Source organism: Molossus molossus, unplaced genomic scaffold (assembly GCF_014108415.1).
Source record: "Molossus molossus isolate mMolMol1 unplaced genomic scaffold, mMolMol1.p scaffold_m16_p_6, whole genome shotgun sequence".
Taxonomy (NCBI): Eukaryota; Metazoa; Chordata; class Mammalia; order Chiroptera; family Molossidae; genus Molossus; species Molossus molossus.
The window spans coordinates 4,615,352-4,634,704 of NW_023425399.1; positions in this window are offsets into that span (position 1 = coordinate 4,615,352).

Sequence of the window (19,353 nt, forward strand, 5' to 3'; positions counted from 1 at the left end):
CCGTCTGCCCTTTGCCCTTGGCTGGCCGGTCTGGGGGGCGTGCAGTGTTCAGTCTGTTTATTGAGGCCGGTTTCGTACCCACGTGGGGCTGGAAGATGTTTAGGTCGATTCCAGTCGTTTGCTGTGAAAACAGTGTCCCAGGGAACATTCTTGTACGAGTCATCTTAGTTTTTTTCTTTCTATTATTAGTTTTTATTTTAATCCATTTCACACCCCAGTAATGGACTCTTCTTTTCTGACATCTCCTATGTTTAATAGCGATTACTCTTTGCCATACTTGTTTAATTTTGTTTCCTACAAATTTAAAGTGAAGTCGACATCCTAGCACCTTCCCCCTAAATACCTCGTGTGCACCTCCGAAAAGTGCAGGTGCTGTCCCACATTGAAATGCCCTCACACCCCACGACCTCAGCAGGGGCTTCCGAATGTCATCTCATGTCTTACTCGCACCCACTTTTCCTAACAGTCTCCCAATGGTTTTCAAGTTAGAATCCAATCAAAGACCCCACACTGGACATTACATTTGGTGGTTTTACTATGTCCTTAAAGCCCCTTTTAATCCAGGATAGTAACGGGCCCCACCCACTTCCCCCCAACCCCCGCCCCAATGACACTGTCTTGATTATATAACACCGGCGTCCTATAGAATGTCTATCTTATCTTTTGGATTCTGGGATTCCTTCCTAACGATGATGCTTGCCTTCTTCCTCTGTCACCAAAATTTTCTGTACACTGGGAGTTATGTCTAAAGCAGCGGTTCTCAACCTGTGGGTTGCGACCCCTTTAGGGGTGGAATGACCCTTTCACAGGGGTCACCTGAGACCATCGGAAAAGACATATTTCCAATGGTCTTAGGAACCAGACACCGCTCCTCTGTCCGCCCGCATGCAGATACGCCCACATACAACATGAGGAGCTGTATTAAAGGGTCGTGGCGTTAGGAAGGTTGAGAACCACTGGGGGCTTGAAGAGATTCAGGGTAAGCTTTTTGGCAGGAATATCTGGCAGGTGTACCAAATGTGTACATGAGAGAAAATACATCACGTCTGGCTGTCCCACATGGGAGATGCTGACATTGACCACTGGGTGAAGGGGGGCAGTCACCTCCCTGCACCGCCGAGTTGCACATTCCCCTTTGCACATAGAGAGCAGTCTGTGGATGGATAAGCTGGTGCCATGCTGATGTCTGGTTCCCCATCATTTGTTCCAATGGCTGGTCCTTGTCTCCATCAACTACTTCATTTGGGGTTGCCAACGGTCGATGGACAGATTCTACCCTAGTTTCTGTATTGATCAGCTGCCAACCTTCTGTAAAGAGACTATTTCTTTTATTTCCTGGGATTTGGGATTACCTCAAATGGTAGTTTCTGCTAGAAATGAGGGGTGACTGCTTGCTTCTTTCCCATGAGTTACCGACTTTTGGAGTATGGACGTGGCATGACAGTTGTCTCCGATGACGGCAGATACGTTTCCGTTTTGTTCCGTTGGCACCCTTCTTGTGTATCATGTGGATTCGTGGATGTGTATGGGCAGGACGCGTCTCAGCCGTGGCCACTGGGCACCCCTTCGGGTTGGCTCCTCTGTCCTTTGGATGTGAACCTATCACTCCTTGACGCTTTCCTTACTTCCGGCACAACAGCTTGTCCTAGGCTGCATCTGTCGTCTTGTGCAAAAGTGAAAATGATTGGATCAAGCAGAAAAAGACAAATACCACATGATCTCACTTATATATGGAATATAATGAACATAACAGTCTGAGGAATACAGTAGACCCAGACACATGGAAGTAGGGCACAGACTGACATCCCTCAGAAGAGGGGATGGGGGGTGGGGGGGTGGGAAGAGATGAACCACAGAACTTATGTGCATGTATGCATGACCAATGGACATGGACAACTAAGCCGGGGACGGGTGGAGGTGGGGTGGGGTGGGGGGTGCCAATGGGGTAAAAAGGTAAAATATCTGTAACAAAAAAATAAATAAAAATTCATAAAAAAAAAATGATTGGATCAGTTCTGAAAGTCAGAATTATTGCATTATGTGCAGTTAGTATATTTTTAAAAAATATGTTTTTATTGATTTTAGAGAAGGGGGGGGAGAGAGAGAAACATTGACGTAAGAGAGAAACATCGATCAGTTGCTTCCTGCACACATCCCAGCCTGGGGCGGAACCTGAGACCTGGGCATGTGCCCTGCCTGGGAATCACACCGCCACCTTTTGGTGTACAGGACGATGCCCAACCCACGGAGCCATCCAGCCAGGACATGCAGCTAATATTTTAAAAAAATAACGTCAAATTGCTCTCCCAAAAAACCCACAAAAAACCAGAAACACAAAACGGAACCAATTACTTGTCCCGCCTGCGTCACAGGAGTATCGGGTCTTTCTTCACTGTCATCAGCTCCGAGATGACCAAACTTCAGTAATTTTTCCAGTCACGTGGGTGAAAACACTGTTTAATTGGTGCTTTAATTCCCTTTCCTCCAATTACAGTAATATTGAGCATATTTTAACATATATTTATTTACCCATTGAAACTTCTTTATTCTTTTGTTTGCTTTCTTATATCCGTTACCCATTTTTATTTTTATTAAAAAATTCTTTTTTCTTTATTGATTTTAGAAAGAGAAGAGGGGGGGAGAAAGGGAGAGAAACATCGATGAGCGAGAACAGTGATTGAATGCCTCCTGCATGGGGATCAGGCCCACAACCTGGGCATGTGTCCTGACAGGGAATTGAACTGGTGACCCCTTTGTGCATGGGTCAACGCTCAACCACTGAGCCACACAGGCTGGGCTTTTATCCATTTTTATTTTATTTATTTATTTATTTATTTTTATCCTCACCCGAGGACATTTTTCCATTTTTTGTTCAGATAGAGTGGGAAGGAGAGAGAGGAAGAGAGAGAGAGAGAGAGAAACATCGACGTGAAAGGATACATCGAGTGGCTGCCACCCGCACGACCAACCAGGGCCGGGGACAAACTGCAACCGAGGTACGTGCCCTTAGCGGGAGCCGAACCCGGGTCTCTCCAGACTGCAGGCCGACGCTCCAACCGCTGAGCCAAACTGGCCAGGGCCTTTTACCCATTTTTAAATGGGGACTCTCATCTGTTTGTCTTTAAGAAATTTACCAACTCATTTGAAATAAACCCGGAGTTTATTTCGCGGTTACCAGAGACAGCGTGTTCTCCACGGCTCCCACTGGGTGGCACTGTCGGCCTGTTTAAAGCACAGAGAGGCCTGGGTAACAGGAAGTCTGTGATTACAGCTTACAGCCTCCTGGCCTTCCTCCTGCGAGCTTGGGCAGAAGATGCTCAAGAGACAGCCCCATTCTACAGGCAGTCCAGTCACCTGTGCATACATGTTTTCTGGATAAAACTTAGATCAATATCAGGTCAAACAGCAGTATGCCTCTCCCCTGGCCCTTTTAAGACGCCAAACAATGTGTCTTTCGTTTAGAAGGCAGGCAGGTCGAAGAATGAAAACCAGCCATGTTGGAAGACCCCCGAATAGGTCCACACAGAGGTTAAGATTCTTTCGGCTTCGGGGGGATGAAATATTTCCTCCTGGTAAGAAACGGGTTGACGCCCTGGCCGGTTTTGCTCAGCGGTTAGAGCGTCGGCCTGCGGTCCGGAGAGACCCGGGTTCGGTTCCCGCTAAGGGCGCGTACCTCGGTTGCAGTTTGTCCCCGGCCCTGGTTGGTCTTGCGGGTGGCAGCCACTCGATGTGTCCCTTCACGTCGATGTTTCTCTCTCTCTCTCCCTCCCACTCTATCTGTACATAAAATGGAAAAATGCCCTCGGGTGAGGATAAAAAAAAAAAAAAAAAAAAAGAAAGAAACGGGTTGACGGTCAAATAGGCATTAGGTTTTTGGCGAGAGTGTGGGCATCTGATCTGATTTTTCTCTTCTCTCTCAGCTGCTTTCAACTTGCAAGGGCTTTGCTGTTTTGCTTCTCTGATACGAATTGGAGAAAAGCTGATTTAGTGAGTTATATTGATTAAAACCTAATCCTTTATAGGCATTGGTATCTATTTTTCAATCACAAAATCATATGCATAGGGAAGCAGAGTGTGATCAGCCCCCAGACGCCCTCCCATGCCTCTTTCGAGTCACCCTCTCCCGACCCCACCCAAAGGAGCCACTGTCCTGACTTCTCTTCCCAAAGTCCAGCTCAGCCTGTGTTTGTACGCTGTACGAATGGCCTCACGCAGTGCGACCTCTTGGGAGACTGGCTTCTCACTCTCAGTGTTATGTTTGTGAAATGCATCCACATTTTTCAGTAGAGTTGGAACACCTTTTCCGTCTGGATAGTGTTCCCTCGTTCGGATATGCAGTGATCTATTCTGTTACCGATGAGCATCTGGGGACTTTTTAGTTTTTGGCATCAGGAACAGGACCCCAACGAACATCCCGGGTCATGTCTGTGGGGGAACAAGTGGGATTCCTGGGACCAATGCAGTGAGAGCTCAGTGTGGGGTCCGCGCACAAAGGCAGTGATGTAGTGGGGGACGTCGCGGTAGACCCCCCGCCTTCCTGAGGAACTGGGGGGACTCTGTTTGTAAAGGAAGGCGGAGGCGGGGAGACACTTCCTTCAAACCTTCCTCGCTGGTGGACGTCTGTTCGGGAAAGACCGAGCGGGATTACACTCTGATGGGAGAAGTTTGAGAAGCGTCTCTCCCGCCGCGGGGACAGCGGCAAACACGAGGTTTCAACCCTGTTCGTCTTGGCCGCAGCTGCTCCGTCTTTGTGATCTACAGGGCTGGCATTTCCTCCAAAGTACTGGACCACATCACCTCTGATAACTGCAATAAGACGCTGATTAAAAAGTAAAAACAAACAAACAAACAAAAAAACCCCCGAAGCAAAAAAACAAAAATAAAAGAGCGCTCTCCCCTGCATATAGCCACATTAGCATAGAAATGGAAAAGAAACAGTGTGCTTGTCTTCCTTCTTCGTCTTCAAAGTGATCCTCGCCGGCCTGTTCCGGTTATGAGAGCGACCCCTGACTAGCAGATGCTTTGAAGTGATTGGTACGAGAGAACCTGGAGGGGCTGTGCCCTGAAATGTCAGGGGGGGTTTGACCCAACTGAGGACTGTCTTTCTCGTCTTCTCCTGGGATCTCCAGTGCGGCTGAACCAGAGTGTACCTTTTCCTGGGAGCGGAGAGGTGTGGAGGGGTGGCCAGCCTGTGGAAAGGTGGGTGACTCTCTCCAGCTGGGCGGGGCCTGGTGTCACGGGAAATGTCCTGGCTCTGTCCCCGGATCAGGCCACTGACGTGTGTGCCCGGGTTCTCGCAGCGAGATCCTCAATTCCTGGCAGCGCGGGTGGAATCCAAAGCCCAGCATCCTTCCTCCAGTGACCACCCAGAGCGGGCACCTACCACCAGGTGGCGCCTGTGTCCGCGGTGCCGGAGGGCTCTGGACCTGGACCTGGACCTGGCTGCGGAGCTCTGGGGGCTGGCACCGAATGACCAGCTTTCTTCTTCCTCTCTGGGGTACTTGAGGGCAGCCAGACCGGAACCCCGGGGGCTGTACCAGCTGGGGCCCAGGAGTTAAAAACGTACCCCCCCAAAACCTGGGGTGTCCGTGTGGCTCACCTGGAGCGGAGAGATTTAATTCGGACGTGTGTCCCAGACCAGATGGAGAGGAGGCTTTGGTAGGTGAGCGCGTGTGTAAGAGGGAAGGGATGGCGGCCGTCGACCGCCCCGAGAAGCCCCTGCTAAGGTCTGCTCTCCGCTCGCTCTCGTTCTCCGAAGTTCCCACCGGCCTCTCAAGGCCACGACCCCAGCCTCTCCTCCAGGACCGGCCAGACCTGCCTCCTCTCACCCTGCGCCGCCCCCTCCCAGACGCTATCAGACACATCCCCGACCCAGCCTTTGCCCCCGTGGGGCGGAGAGGAGAACACGGGCTGAGCCTGTCCCTGGCCCCTTCCAGTGTCACCAGAGAGACGCCGGCAGAGAACAGAATTTGTATTAATCACATCTCGATGCTAAGACCACGCTTCCTCGGTTGCCGTCGTTCTGAGCCGGAACCGCGCGTGCCCCAGATGACACGGTTTACGGAGAGCGCTCCTCTGACGGGTCCTTCCGAGGTCCCCTGTGACTAATTCTCATTGTCCCCAGCACCCCGGATGCTGCGTGGTGAGCTGGCATCGTCTCCTAAGGGGCAGGGAGAAACAAGGGGTGCAGTAACCAAGGAAGAACCGACTGAGAAGATCCTCTGACGAGGGCTGTTTGGTCCTCTCGCCACCACGCGCACCAGGCCGGAGGCACACGTCCGACACCGTGAGCAGCCCACGCACGGCAGGGGGAGAGGCCTGGGTGTCAGCGTTGTGGGCAGGGCCTCGTCTGGGTGGCACTGTTAGCGTTTGTGCTGGCCTCCGAGCCCCACGGAGCGTCTGTGAGGCCCGGGACCCCGTTTTCCTTCTATCCCCTTAGCGCGCAAACAGCCCACGGCTAGGGGAGGAGGTGAGGAGTCCCAACGAGCCAGACACTTTCCAGTCCAGCGACTCCCCTCTCCTCGGGCCGACAGATGGGGGTTCAGATCGGGGTTCGGATAGGGGTGACTGTTGAGTGGTGCTCCCGGTTGTGGACGAGCAGGGCTGGAGGAGGAGGAGGAGAAGCCGACCGGCTTGGGGTAGGGGATGGCTTCGGGGTATGTGCACGCATGAGGGTGAGCATGTCTCTTGGACGGCAGTGAAAGCTGTTGATGTCGAATGGGGACAGGAGTGAACCTGACCTTGAACGACAAGGTCACGCTTTGGGACTTTGCCCTGAGGGACCGCGGCTGCTTTCTCAATAGAGAAGCAAGGTCCAAGCGATCCTTCCGCGAGATGAGTGAATCCCTGAAATCCGTTCGGCAGAGGGGGGGTCGGAGGACACAGAGGTTGGGAGCACAGACTGCACTCAGGTCCCCTGGATCCCAGGCCCGGCCTCTGCTGCAGGCAGGCGTGGCTCAGTTTCCCCATCTGCAGATCCGGCGCTTTTAGTTCCTGCCTCACAGGGTTCCCGTGCCGACGAGCCGATTGCTTGCATGTTGGGGATGTTATGCTGTGCTCTGCCCAGCGCTGGCCGTGCTGTGTCCCTGACAGTCCTAGCTGCCGTTTTGTGACGTTGAGCGGACGGAGGGAAGCGAGATCCCCCCCCCCTCTCTTCTTCCGAACCCTGCAGTTCTTCCTGCCTTGGGGGAGCGTTTGTTTCCTCCCTTCACTGTCTGTCCGGCTTCCTTAGGACGTTGCGTTCGCATGTGCAGGCCGCGGGCTTGGCCTCCCAGATCTCGGCTGGAAGCGGCCAGGGAGAGGGGATTGCGACACGTTCGAGGCTCTGCGGCTGGACGTCCTCGGATGTCAGCCTCGTCTTCAAGCCTGTTTCTCCCTCCTCGAGATGCAGGATGCTGAGCGCTTGCCTCTTCGGGTTGTTCGGAGGGTGAGAAGTGCGTAGACGTGAAGAGCCTGGTGCCGTGTGTGTGCCAAGTTCAGTCCAGGTGAGCTCCGTCTTTCCGTCCGTCCCAGAGCTCCGGCTGGGCCGCCTGGCCTCCGGGCCGTCTTCCCCCCTCACCCGTCTTTACCCGTTGAGATACCGCCCATCTGTTAAGGAGATCATGTTATTTCCACCAAATTTGGCCCCTTCCCTTCCTAAGCAGTCTCTTCCCCTCTGGCACTTACCTTCTCCACCGCCGCATTCGTCGGCTGCAGCTGCTGGGACGAGCTACCGTGGGCTGGGCGGACGGAGCGGAGGCGGATGCTCACGGCGCTGCAGGCCGGAGCTCAGGATCAAGGGGTCAGCCGGGGTGGCTTCTGCTGGGCTTACGGGTGGCCGCCTTGCTGCGTCCCCACAAGGCCTTCTGGCTGTGTGCACGCACCCCTGGTGTCTCGTCCCCTCCTGTAAGGGCGCCGATCCTGTTAGCTGAGGGGCCCTGCCTTATGCCTTTATTTAACCTTAGTTACTTCTTTATAGGCCCCGCCTCCAAAAGCAGTCACATGGGGGGCCAGGGCTTCAGTGTGTGAATGTTGCGGGAACATAATTCAGTCCCTAATAAACACTCATGACACTCACGTGTCCTGGCGTGCTTTGCAGACACTGTGTGCGTGTCCCGTGGAACAAAGGTGGTCGTGCTAGGTCAAAGTTACTTGGTACGTCAGTCCTTCCCCCCACCCCCACGGGTGGGGTACGTTCCCCGATCCTTGAATTTGGTTTTGGCTACGTGATGTGTTTTGGCCAATGGGAAGTTGGAAAAACAGTCTTGAAATGTGCTTTCAGGGCTAGAGCTACTGTCTTAAGCTGTTCATGTCTCCCTGGGCCGATCATGCCTCCCGTGCTCCCCGTGTGAGGAGGGCGAGAGAGATGTGAAATAGACCGGGCCCCCACCTGCACCCCAACCCCCCCCCCCAGCGCAGTTCCAGAGGACCTGCGGATGGGTGCACAAGAAATAAGCGCTTATTGTTGGATATCCCCGAGTTCTGGAAGTGGTTTGTTCTGTGACAGGGCCAGGGGAACAGCTGACGAAGACAATGGTTTGCTTATCGAATTCTCTCTGTGCTCCAGACCAGTGTTAAATGCTTGCCGTGCACGGCTAATCTAACTGCTGGAAGACCCCTGTGATACAGATGTGCATTCCTTCCATGTCGGAAAGGTGGGGGAACAGAGTCCAAGCCTTTCCCCAGGGCCGGGTCGCCAGTGGGCGGCAGGGCCGGGGCTCCGAGCTGTGGCTGTGGGCTCCGAAGCACTCGGTTTTCAAAGCCTGGCCGGGGGTTTCTGGTTTCTGACTTCCATGTCAATGATCTGTCTCCCACCGAAAGCTGCTATTTGTCGCGTCTTCCCAGTCCACCTCGGGGTGGGGAGCAGGGAACCAGCGGCTCTTCTTTTCTGTCATCTGGACCGAGCTCCCGGACTCGCTCCTTATCCGAGACGCTGTTGCAGCAGCCACGTGCGCCCCGCCCGCAGCCGGAGGGCTCGCTTGTTCTGCGGGACGGATGTCCAGCCTCTCACCCATCACGCTTCTCTGCCCCACACCTGTCTGCCCTGCCCTCCTGCCCAGCAGGTGACTCTGCACAGCTCGTATCTGTCTCCCCCCTGCTGCTGCTTTCTCTGTTGGCTGATTCTTGGTCTTGGGGGGGGGGTATACAGATGGATCAATTAATAGAAAGATTTGCAGAATCACAGTGCAGTTATTAAAGGATGGCGCAATTAACTTCTTCAGGCTAATTGGAAATTTTCATTTGGAGGGAGCAGCCAAGTGCCTCCTTGCTGAAACGGCGTTCACACGTAGAACAGCCCTCGTGAAAAGACTTTAATGTGTACCCATAAACTCGAGGCCCTGCGCCGCCGCGAAACTGGGGAAAAGAAGTAAGTCATTTTCCCCTCTCCCTTCCCCGCTCCTCAGCCATCCTCGGAGTTACCCCGCTTCCCACAGGCCCCAGAACAAGGTCAGGGACACGGGCCAGAGGAGAGTGGCAGACGGGAGGTGCCCTCTGACTGGGGGAGAGAAAAGGAGACCTAGATCCTGGGCACGCCTGGCTCTTGTTTGGCATTCATGCTGCTTCCTCTGGTGTTGGCTGTCCCTCGATTTCCATTTGAGGGGCCACACCGGCCCCTCTCTGTCTAGGCCCTTGAGACGGCGCCTTCCCATCCTTGGGCTCCTGGGACACTCACATGCCCCAGATCTGTCCAATCAAAGGACTGCACTTCCCCGTGGTAGGAAGTCATTGGTGCAGCAGTTAGCATGTGACCCCGCAAATGGACCAGTGAAGAGCAGCCTGAGGTCTCGCTGGACCACTGAGCAGCGAAGCTCAGTTTCACCCGGACGGCTGAGTGCCGGGTGCCCCGACCTCCGGCTGCAGTTTCACCCAGACGGGGCTGAGTGCCGGGTGCCCCGACCTCCGGCTGCAGTTTCACCCGGACGGGGCTGAGTGCCGGGTGCCCCGACCTCCGGCTGCAGTTTCACCCGGACGGGGCTGAGTGCCGGGTGCCTCGACCTCCGGCTGCAGTTTCACCCGGACGAGGCTGAGTGCCGGGTGCCTCGACCTCCAGCTGTAGTTTCACCCGGACGGGGCTGAGTGCCGGGTGCCTCGACCTCCGGCTGCAGTTTCACCCGGACGGGGCTGAGTGCCGGGTGCCTCGACCTCCGGCTGCAGTTTCACCCGGACGAGGCTGAGTGCCGGGTGCCTCGACCTCCAGCTGTAGTTTCACCCGGACGGGGCTGAGTGCCGGGTGCCTCGACCTCCGGCTGTAGTTTCACCTGGACGGGGCTGAGTGCCGGGTGCCTCGACCTCCGGCTGCAGTTTCACCCGGACGGGGCTGAGTGCCGGGTGCCCCGACCTCCGGCTGCAGTTTCACCCGGACGGGGCTGAGTGCCGGGTGCCTCGACCTCCGGCTGCAGTTTCACCCGGACGAGGCTGAGTGCCGGGTGCCTCGACCTCCAGCTGTAGTTTCACCCCGGACGGGGCTGAGTGCCGGGTGCCTCGACCTCCGGCTGCAGTTTCACCCCGGACGGGGCTGAGTGCCGGTGCCCCGACCTCCGGCTGCAGTTTCACCCGGACGGGGCTGAGTGCCGGGTGCCTCGACCTCCGGCTGCAGTTTCACCCGGACGGGGCTGAGTGCCGGGTGCCCCGAACTCCGGCTGCAGTTTCACCCGGACGGGGCTGAGTGCCGGGTGCCCCGACCTCCGCTGCAGTTTCACCCGGACGGGGCTGAGTGCCGGGTGCCTCGACCTCCGCTGCAGTTTCACCCGGACGGGGCTGAGTGCCGGGTGCCTCGACCTCCGCTGCAGTTTCACCCGGACGGGGCTGAGTGCCGGGTGCCCCGAACTCCGGCTGCAGTTTCACCCAGACGGGGCTGAGTGCCGGGTGCCCCGACCTCCGGCTGCAGTTTCACCCGGACGGGGCTGAGTGCCGGGTGCCTTGACCTCCGCTGCAGTTTCACCTGGACGGGGCTGAGTGCCGGGTGCCTCGACCTCCAGCTGCAGTTTCACCTGGACGGGGCTGAGTGCCGGGTGCCCCGACCTCCGGCTGCAGTTTCACCCAGACGGGGCTGAGTGCCGGGTGCCCCGACCTCCGGCTGCAGTTTCACCCGGACGGGGCTGAGTGCCGGGTGCCTTGACCTCCGCTGCAGTTTCACCTGGACGGCTGAGTGCCGGGTGCCTCGACCTCCGCTGCAGTTTCACCTGGACGGGGCTGAGTGCCAGGTGCCTCGGCCTCCGGCTGCAGTTTGTCGTCGGGAAGGAAACGCTGACACCAAGGAGGCAGGGTCCAGGGGTAGATGTCCCAGGACCCGTCTGAGGGCCTGGACCCGTCTCTGCCTGAATTAGCCTCTGCCCCTGAGCTGTCCCATTGTATGTGCCAACGTGTCCATGGGGTGTTGTCTCTTAACCCAGGTTGGGTTGGGTTCTGCCCCTCCCGACCTCGAGCCTATCCCATGCTGTGTGAGAACCCTAGAGGGTGCAGACCTTTGCGAGGGGTGTTTGGTCTGGGCCCTGGGATTCTTGGGGTGGATTCCATTTTATATGAAGGATGAAACGTGGAGGGCAGCGGACTTTTCCTCCTGCAGACGGATTCCAGCAGAACAGCCGTGAGCTGCTCTGTGGCCGGTCCACGCCGGCGTGAGCTCAGTTCTGTCACCTTCCGGGAGTGCGGCTCGGAGGCGAGCAGTGGCCCTGCCGAGTCGCGGGTGCTCCGGGCGCTGTGCGGGGCTCCCGGGCTCCGGAGAAGGAGGAGAAGGAGTGCTCGGCTTGGTGTCTGGCAGCAGTGAGGTGCTCAGCCCATGGCTGTCACTGCTGCAGGCAGGCTGTGCCCAGACTACCGTATTTCATGGAGAACTGGGACAGTCGCAAGTGACCTGCCCACAGGCAGTCCCAGCCCTTGGGCGTGAGGAATGTTTGGAGAGTAGGCCTCTGTTACCGGATTGCTTCTTCTCACCCCCAGTAAGGAAATCGCGGGTGTTTCACGATGGAAGTCAGACGAGCTGATGCTCACTTGGCTGCACCTGCGTGGCGCTGTCCCTGTGATTTATCGACGTGCACGCTTCATCGGAGCCGGCCCTTCGGTCCCGCCAGAGGGCACAGGAGCGGTACGAAGATTGCAGTGAGTGGCCGCAGGGAGTCCCGAGGCCGGGATCACTTGGTGACGGAGGACCTCTGACCATGAAGAGCAGCGGGGAGCAGGCTGCAGCCTCCTCTGCAGGCAGACTCGGGACTTCAGTGGGATGAGCCAGACCTTGATTTCATCCTTACAAGAACCCCAGGTGTGGATATAATTATTCCCTCCATTTTACCTGCAGGGGAGAAAAAGGCCTGGAGAGATCGCGCCCCCTACCCCAGGAGCCACCAAGCACATGAGAGGTGACGTTGGGATTTAAACTGAGGTCTTGCAATAGCATAACCGTGGAGCCGCACGGTCTCTGGGTCTGACTTGGTCTTAGTAACCAGAAAGGGCAGTGCTGGGCCCCACCCCCACACCGAGGCCTCGTGTTGGTCTGTTCTTCAGAAGGCCTGATCTCCTCCTGCTAGGAATGTCTAAGCCTCTTCTTGCAAGGAAGCAAAAGAAGGTTCCAGGTGGTTTGGGGGTACCCCCCCCCATAGTGGCTAACAACCTGCAATTCGTCAATATTTGTTAGACAGGTAACTAGTTACCTTGAAATGTGCCTTCAGATCTGAGATGTGTCATGTCCCTCTGCACAGGTCCAGGAGGTGGTTTATATCACACCCAGGTTCATGGGCCTGGGTTCAAACCGTGTCCTGTCCATGTGCACCCACTGTGGCCTGGATACCCAGTTCCTGGATAGGGTTGTTGTCATTGAGTGAATGCTTTGTGTCCGGCACGTGATAAACGCTTAGTGAATGTTAATTCTTTCCGTGATCACCTCCGTCTGTCTTCAGTGTCCACGTGAACGGGTCACAAGGACCCAGTCCCCCTCCACACGATCGAGTTTTCCATCATAACTTCCTACCACTCGCTCCCACTTTTCGGTCCCATTGTCCTGGGCGAGCAGGCGACAGCGGCTTAATTTCAGAGTTGGCGTTTGTCTCTGCGTCGCTGCCGGGCCCTGTGTGGGCTGGGCGGCTGTTTGCAGTCATCTGGAAAAGTCTCTGGCTGATAACAGGCCGTCGGGGTGCTGTGGGGTGCCGATGGCGAGGCGGCCGGGAACAGCGCTCAGGAACATAAACAGCCTCCACCTGTCTTCTCTCTGCCTCCCCTGCGGCCTGAAAGGAGCCCACAGCCTCTCTCTTCCCGGAGCTCGTCCTAGACGGAAGGAGCAACCATAAACACCCCGCAGCTGATGGGTTTCCAGGGAGCCCGGGAGAGCGAGGGGCTGCCAGGAACACGGGGCACGTGCGGAGCCTCGAGCCAGGGACCTCGCCACCTTCTGCAGGGAGGGTCAGCCTCTGGACCCCACGCGGCTGGGACGGCTTCTCTTCCAGGAGCTGGGGTCACAGGGGGTGGAAAACGGATAAAACCAGTGAGCACAGAGTTCTGGGGTATGTTTTCAAGTGATGGGGCTGATGAGATTTGGGGGGACTAAAGTCTTCAGGAGGGTCCCTGGTGCAGTGAAGTCAGGACGGGGGGCCCTGGCTCCCGTATCTGCCTCAGAGCCTCTGGGGTCTGTAAGAAGGCGGAGGTCCTTTCCGGACCCCGGTTTCTCCTTCCGTAAGACGGGCAGCCTGGGTCAGTGCTCAGAAATGACAGCCGCCGCCGATCAGGTGCTTCGCTGGTCTGTCCCTTTGTACCTGTCAACTCTTCTAAGGTCCCAGACAAGCAAACTGAAGCAGGGATTGCCCGGCCTTGGTGGTGGAGCTGGGAACTGAACCCAGGCCGGCTGGCTCCAGGCGCAGCGATCCACGCGCCGGCTCGGTGGGACCCCAGGTCCGCGTCACGGTGTAAAGCGCCACCTTTGCTCTGGGCTTGGCGTGGGCATCGGGTGCACAGTGGCACGTGTAGCACCCGTTTTCCTGGGGAGCCCGTCTCAGCGTGTGTTCCGGGGGCTTCCTTCTCCTGGCTCCAGATGTGGACGCGGGACTCGGGCCCAGCCGCCGAGAGTTCCCCAGCGCTGGGTTCAGGGACGGCCGAGCCTTCCTCCCGAGAAAATCCAGCCGGTTCCCGGACCCTGACATACTGCGGTCATGGGAAAGAGAGGCTCTCGCCCCCGGGGCTTGGCAGTTTTGCGGGGTGTCAGCGTGTGCTCCTTGCAGTCTTCAAGTGGAGAGAGGCTGCTTGGGGAAAAGGCAGAAGGGGAGGAGAAAAGGCCAGAGGAAGGGAGAGGGGGAGAGAAGATTCCTGATGAGCCCTTGGACTACCTGGATCAGCCAGGCCGGGACGCATCGGTTATTTGAGCAATAACTATTTTATGCTCCAGATAGTGTCCACATAGGTTCCCCTACTTGCCATTGGAAACATTGTGTCTTGCACATGCCATCGCACCGACCTGGGCCGAAAGGAGGGAGGCTGGAGATCGGAGAGCCAGCTGTTGCCACATATTGGCCCTGTCCAGGAATCGAACCGGCGACCTCCTGGTGCAGGGTCGACACTCAACCGCTGAGCCGCAGCGGCCGGGCAAGATGTGTCCTTTCTGACAGTACTTACTGTTCTGGGAACAGTGCCTTCCGAGTGCCAGTGGTTCCCGGCGTTGACTGGGCAGGTGAGGGTGTGCACTGTGGAAGGAAGACGACAGCCACGTTGGTATCCTGAGTCCTTAGTCGTAAGAGGGGCCCAGGAGAAGCCGGGAAGGGCTCAGTGCGAACCGTCCTCACTGCTGAACAGACATGCCCACGTTGTAACAGACTGAGTGCATACGAGGCAGGACTCTTCTGCTTCCGAGTGACAGACGCTAATTCTAAAAGGCCCCAGCAGGATGGGGAGTTCATTGCTTAAGTAAATGAAAAGACCAGGGATCGGGCCTAACTTCAGGTAGAGCTGGATCCAGGAGCTCAACTGCTATCGGACCTCATCTCTCTCTACCTTTGGGCTCCGTGTTTCTCTGCGTTGCATGGGCTTCACCCTCGGTTGTCTACCCTCCTGAATCTACATGGCAACAGAGGAGGTGATTGGCAGCTCCAGGCTTGGTGTCTTCCATACCCACGTCTCAGGAGGAATGAGAGCCGGTCCTTTCCTGGAATAAGGACTCCGATTGGCTCTGTTTGGGTCATGTGCTCCTCCTTGGGCCAGTCACTGTTTGTGGTCAGAGGGCTCTTATTGGCCGGCCTGAGTCCTATGCCCACCCCGGGAGAGGGCGGTGGACCTCTGGGCTGTGCCCACTGGCTGATGGAGAGGCAGTTCATCAGCGTAAAAGGAGATCATCGCCGCAGGGAGAGGTACAGGATTCTAGGCAGACAGCACACCTACCCACTGGAAACAGCACCACCATCTCCTTCAGTAGATTCTTGCTGACGGACATGAAATACACCAATTTAGAAGTGACAGGATCCCCTCCTTGGCTTTGATACATTTTGGCGAGATGAAAAGAATTTTAAGACTTTCTGATACTGTATCATTCCTCAAATGTACAGCGTTTTGTCCGACACAGCTTCTCCTTCAGGACATTATCTTTCTAAATTTTTAATGGGATTCCATAGAGTAATTCTAATGGGTTTTCCTTAGTCCGTAAAACAAGCTGTATTCTCTCCGAAAACACTTTGATAACATTTATTTATGCTATAACATGCGTTTGAAATGTACTAAGCTGCACTCCCTTAAGAGCATTCAACAGTCCAATTATTTCTATATTTCAGAGCAGTCTATAGGCCCAACTTCTCTTTTCTAGACTTTTTAGTGTCTTCAAATGTTTCCACTTAAATACAGGCTTCAGATCTCTCTTTCTTTAAAAATTGAGGTATAATTAACATGCAACATTATATTAGTTTCCGGTGTACAACACAGTGATTCCATATTTGGATATATTGTGAAATGATCACCACAATAAATCTAATGAACATCCATCACCTCACATAGTTACAGAATTTTTTTCTGGTGATGAGAACTTCAGAGATTGACTCTCTTAGCAACTTTCCAGTATGCAGTATAGTGTTCCTAATGATAGTCTCCGCAGTGCGCCTCACATCCCTGTGACTTATTTATGTTACAACTAGGAGTTTGTGCCTCTGGACTCTGCCCTTCCCCTAGCTCACCCCCCCAAGCTCCCCACCTCTGGCAATTACCAGTCTGTTCTCTGTATCTATGAGCTTGGTAGTTATTTTATTTTATTTTTGAGATTTCACCTATAAGTGGAATCATATAGTATTTTTATTTCCTGTCCGAGTTATTTCACTTAACGTAATGCACACAAGGTCCATTCATGTTGTTGCAAATGGCAAATTTTCATTCTTTTTTTTATAGCTGAACAAGATTCCATCGTATCTGTCACATTTTCTTTATCCACTCACTTGGGGGGAGAGGCACTCGGGTTGTTTCCGTATCTTGGCTTTTGTAACTAATGCTGCAGTGAGTGTGGGGGTGTGTATATCTTTTCGAGTTAGTGTTTGCATTTTCTTTGGATAACTATCCAGAGGTGGACTAGCTGGATCGCGTGGTAGCTCTGTTCTTAATTTTCTGCAGACCCTCCGTACCGTTTTCCGAGGTGGCTGCACCAGTTTGCATCCCCACCAGCGGTGCACAGGTCCTCCTTTCTCCACCTCCGTGCTCGTTCTTTGTCTTTGTGCTGGTGACCATCCCAACAGGTGTGAGATGCTATCTCACTGGTTTTTGTTTGCATTTCCCTGGCGACTGGTGGTGGTGAGCATCTTTTCATGTACCTGTTGGCCTTATCTAGATTCTCTTTGGAAAAATGTCTATTCATGTCCTCTGCTTACTTTTCTAAATCATGTTGCTTCTTTTTTTTTTGCTGTTGAGTTGCATGCGTTCTCTGTGTATTTCAGATACTCACCTCCAGAGAGTTCTGGGGTCACTGGGAGTTGTAGGGTGCTGCAGGTGTATGGTGGAGGCCAGACCACTGCCAGGAACCATTTCTATTTGAGTATTTCTGGCAAATCGTGCAGTGAGATCCAAGAAGAAAGAGATTGAGTTTCCAAGACACTTACCATGTATTGTGATGTCTTTTCTCATTAAAAAACAAAACAAAACAAAACATACATGTCCACACCTGTGTGTTATGTTCATAACTTTGTGTTCTTTTTCTTAAAGGGGGGGGGCATCTCCAAAACGACACGCAGTCCCACAAAGCTGACGATGAGGAACAGAAGGGTTAGGGACAGGCACGTGATGTCCTAGTTTTGGAAAGCACAGATCACAGAAGTTACATGCCCGCCAAAGGGTCATGGTGCTTTGCTAAGCTCCCCCTCCCTTCCCCCGTTTTCCTCCCCTTCCCACCTCTGTTTCTTTCACAAACCTGCTGTTCCAGACACGTAAGTGCCAGAACCATCAGGTCCCTGCTCGGTGGCTCTTACATTTAGTGGAGGCGACAGGTAAGGAAGCAAAGCACACGTCATATATTACGCAGGGCAAGCAAGACAGAACAGGGCACCGCGGGAGGGCAAGTTGGGGGTGGGGCTAGCTGAGGCCCAGTGACCTGGAAAAGCCTTCTGACTAAGGTGGTGGCAGGTGAGCTGAGCTCCCTGGGGGTGGGGTGGGGGTGCTCCAGGCCAGGAGGGAGCACCTGCCAGGTGAGAGGTGGAAGGCACCTGGCACTGGGCAGAGCCGGGGCAGCAGGGTGGGGGAGGGGCCTTCAATAAAGCCAGAGCTTTAGGAAGTGGAATTTAATGGAGGGGTCTGCTTACCGGGACAGAAGTGTGGATTTTGCCCCAAGTACGGTTGTGCGGTCTAAACTGTAGGACAGATATTTGTTTCCACAGAGCATCTATAAGCACCTTGAGAAGCAGTCAGTGGCTCGCAGGGCTCCCATGGATTCCCTGGGAGCCAAGTGTGCCGGGGGCTCTGTGTCCTCGCGTGTGACATCTGTGAAAGAGACCACGTAACTCAGTAGGTGTCACGGTCCTGTTAGCGTGGAATGACCCCTGCTAGGGTGGTGAAGCACGGAGCAGACCCAGGCGCTGCAGAGAATCTGCACCTGTCTGGACACGAGCCTGAGGTCCAGACACAGCTGAATTCTAAGGATCTCTGCTTATCGCAGCTCTAGAGCCCGTGCTGGGAGGGAAGCTAATAGAGTGGACACTGGATCTGGGGATGGAATAGCATGGGGAGGTGTGATCCTTTAAAACAACTATTAATAAAGCATAGCTGTTACATTTCTCTTTGCGGGCCTGTCCATATTTAGCCAATTTCCGCCTCACCTGGCAACTTAAAATGGCCATCTAGACTTTCTTTTCTTTTTTTAAAGAGGGAAAGTAGAAACAAATTTGTTTTAAAATACTCTTAGAAGGGAGGCCGAAAAGGCGCTGGGGAAGGCAGTTCGCTTTCCAAGAACAGCGCTCTGGCGTTGGGAAGTGAGTGGGCTGCTGACGAGGAGGAGAAGCCGTTTGGTGAGCTTTGGCAGGAAGGGATTTATCGGAGGCTGTGAGGCTGTTTGCCGGGTGGGAGGAGGCGGGGCCAGGTGTGGTGGGTGCCCCGCTTGGCTCTGCTGAGGGTCCTGTCTGGAAGGACCCCCCTTTGGAGTGTCCGAAGCCAGCGCGGAGACACCTGGCTTGGGCGGCTCGTGGCCAGACCAGGGAGGGGCGCCTTTGAGAGTCAATGCGATCAGACTGATCCAGCAGGGGCAGGTGATTCCTGCGAAGGAGATCGGGGTACTCTCCCAGAGACGGTAGGATCAACTCTGGGAGGCAAAAAGAAGCCCTTTAAAGCATCAATGAACAACTTTATTTGTGTTTAAAAAAATATTTTTATTGATTTTTTTTTTTTTTTTAGAGAGAGAGGAAGGGAGAGAGAGATAGAAACATTGATGTGATCGATCGGCTGCGTCCTGCACGCCCCCCACTGGGATCGAGCCCAAACTCAGGCATGTGCCCTGACCGGGAATTGAACCAGGACCTCTCAGTCTGTGGGACGATGCTCCATCCACTGAGCCACACGGCCGGGCTCAGTGAGCAGCTTTCATATGGCCCTGTCTTCTCTGTTCTCTTTCTGCTTTATCAATATCTATTCACCTACCTACTGACTCAGCGTGCATTTTATTTTATTTTATTTTTTATCCTCACCCGAGGACATTTTTGCATTTATCTTCAGACAGAGTGGGAGGGAGAGAGGGAGGAAGAGAGAGAGAGAAACATCGATGTGAGAGAGACACATCGAGTGGCTGCCACCCACATAACCCCAACTGGGACTGGGGACAAACTGCAACCGAGGTGCGTGCCCTCAGCGGGAACTGAACCTGGGACTCCCTGGTCTGCGGGCCGACGCTCCAACCGCTGAGCCAAACCGGCCAGGGCTCAGCGTGCATTTTAATCGGCGCTCTGG